We start from the raw sequence: 3,322 nt of genomic DNA on the forward strand, positions 1-3,322 counted from the left end.
GACTTAAACAAAGCAAGTCCTAAGGATGACTTTCCTCTACCATATATCGACATATTGGTGGATAATACGGAAGATCACGCGTTATTATCCTTCATGGATGGATACGCAGGATATAACCAGATCAAGATGGCCTTAGAAGACATGCATAAGACCGCCTTTGTTACTCAATGGGGAACCTATTGCTACACGATTATGCCGTTTGGGTTAATTAACGCCGGAGCTACATACCAACGCACCGCAACTACGCTCTTACATGACATGATGCACAAAGAGGTGAAGGTATACGTAGATGACATGATTATCAAGTCCAAGGAAAGAGAGGGACACATTGCGAACCTTCGCAATTTCTTCTCAAGGCTACGGAAGTACAACATGAGGCTCAACCCTCAGAAATGCGCATTACGTTGTTAGCCAACGAGGTATAGAAATAGACCCTTCCAAGATCAAAGCTCTAATCGAAATGCCGCAACCTCAAACAGAGAAAGAAGTTAGAGGATTCCTAGGCAAGGTGCAATACATAAGTCGATTCATATCGAAATTCACCATGATCTGCGAACCTATCTTCAAGAAGTTAAAGAAAACAGATCACACCATGTGGGATGATGACTGTCAGAAGGCTTTCGACCGAATCAAGGAAATATTAGCCAAGCCACCAGTGCTCATGCCACCTCAACGAGATCAACCTCTTGGTTTATATCTCACGGTAACTGAAACGGCCATGGGTGCCATGCTAGCTCAAACTGTAGGAAAAGAAGAAAGAGCTATCTACTACCTTAGTAATAATTTCTTGGAGTACGAGTGCAAATACACACCACTTGAGAAGACATGCCTCGCTCTTGTGTGGGCAACGAAGAAGCTACGCCGTTACATGCTTAGCTACTCCGTCAAAATATACTCCAAAATGGATCCTGTCAAATACCTCTTCGAGAAACCCATTCTCAATGGACGTTTAGCAAGATGGACTTTGATGCTCTCAGAGTTCGATCTCAAGTATGTACCTCTGAAAGTTATAAAGGGGCGCGCCGTTGCCGAATTCTTCGCAGAAAATCCCATCAATGATACAAAAACGATAGACACCTGGTCGTTTCCGGATGAGGATATACTCCAAACGGATGTAGACTCCTGGGACCTCTATTTTGATGGGGCATCGAATTTAAGAGGATGTGGAATAGGAGTGTTGCTCATTTCTCCTGAAGGCGAGCATACACCAATCTCTGTCAAACTCGACTTCGAGGTGACAAATAACGCTGTAGAATACGAAGCCTGTCTCATTGGATTGCAAGCGGCAGTAAGTTTAGACATCAAGAATCTTCGAGTACATGGGGATTCATCCTTGATCATCAATCAAATTACGGGATCTTGGAAAATACGAAGCGAAAGCTTGGCACCTTATCAAGCCAGAATAGACCAAGTAGCCCAATTCTTCGATAAAGTGACCTACCTACATCTACCTCGAGAAGAAAATCAATTTGCATATGCTCTTGAAAAACTTGCATCTTTGATTAATATGCCGGATAGCATGGTAAAAATGCCTTTATGCATCGAACGACGATCAGAGCCAGCTTATGTGCACCAAATCACCGATGAAGAGGAAATTACAGAGGAACCTTGATTCCAAGCAATCCTAAACTTCAAGCTCAATGGCACCTACCCACCAGAAATGGACAAAAGGGGACAACGCGCTATCCGCTTGCTAGCTTCCCAATACGTTCTCATGCAAGGAGAACTATACAAAAGAACACCTCTTGGTGTAATCCTACGATGTCTTGATCATTCACAGGCACGGAAAGTGATGGAAGAAGTCCATGATGGAGAATGTGGCCCTCACATGAGTGGACCCATGATGGCAAAGAAAATCACACGTTTAGGGTATTATTGGACCACGATGGAATCTGATTGCATCAAATATGTAAGACATTGCCATAAATGCCAAATCTTCGGGAATGTGCAATATGTCCCTCCTTCATTGCTTTACACCATGACATCTCCCTGTCCATTTTCCGCTTGGGGAATTGACATCATCAGCAAGATCACTCCAGCCGGAACAGGAGGTCACTGTTTCATCCTAGTAGCAATCGATTATTTCACCAAATGGGTAGAAGCGGCTTCCTACACCAGTCTTACAGCCAAGAAAGTGGCAAAGTTCATACAAACCAACATTATCTGTCGATATGGTTGCCCACATAAGATCATCAGTGGCAATGGATCACACTTCCAAGCTGAGACTGAACAATTGCTAGCCAAGTACAAAATTAAGCATCACCAGTTCACCACTCCTCGCCATATAGACCGCAAACCAATGGCGCGGTAGAGGCAGCAAACAAAAATGTTGTCACGATTCTCAAGAAAATGATTGACAACTATAGAGATTGGCCAAGCAAGATACCCTTTGCTTTATGGGGATACCGTACGTCTGTTAGGACGCCCACTGGGGCCACCCCTTTCTATTTGACCTACGGCATGGAAGTTGTACAACCAGTCGAGCTAGAAGAACCATCCTTGCGTATTTTACTCGAAAGTCAAATCCCAAAAGCCGAGTGGAAAAGGGATAGATATGAAGAACTCATCCTCCTGGATGAACGAAGGTTACTTGCATTACACAATGTGCAAACATATCAGGCACGTATCAAACGAGCCTTCAACAAAAGGGTTAGGCCAAGGAACATCAAAGAAGGAGACTTGGTCCTCAAATCAATTAGGGCTCTTTTACCTGTCGATCCACGAGGAAAATTCAAACCCAATTGGGCCGGGCCATTCCTAGTCAAGTCCATACTTCAAGGGGGTGCAATTAGAATCACAGACCTAGATGGGAACGAATTTGCCAACCCGACCAACCTCGACCAACTGAAACGTTACTATGCCTAGAATAGAAGCAAAAACGCGCCTCGCGTAACCTCACGTGTCGCTCTTGTGGCACGGGATAAACGGCCCTTGGCCAAGCTGAATTAAGCTAACGTCATCTTGCTCTTGCACTTTGACAATTTTTCGTTCTCATATCATCAAATAAACTAAATTGCATTTTAGGAGTAAGCAAAGCTCATGCTTATTTTCTAAGTTCATTACAAGCTCTTGCTTAGAACAATTATTCTTTTAAATTTGCTCGAACTACGCGCAAGGGTTTGATTTCATTTTTTTAAAATGAATACGTAGGCAATCATTCACGGGATACAACCCATTTAATTGTCTTAAATGTAAATAGAAGGACATTTGCAATTGCACTTGAAATTCGACAAGAATAATCATAGAAAATCATAACGGTTTCATAACCAATCAACCTTTTTTATTTCTTTTCTTTAATAATAATAGTACGTTACATAATAAA

Source organism: Silene latifolia, chromosome 2 (genome assembly GCF_048544455.1).
Source record: "Silene latifolia isolate original U9 population chromosome 2, ASM4854445v1, whole genome shotgun sequence".
Lineage (NCBI taxonomy): Eukaryota > Viridiplantae > Streptophyta > Magnoliopsida > Caryophyllales > Caryophyllaceae > Silene > Silene latifolia.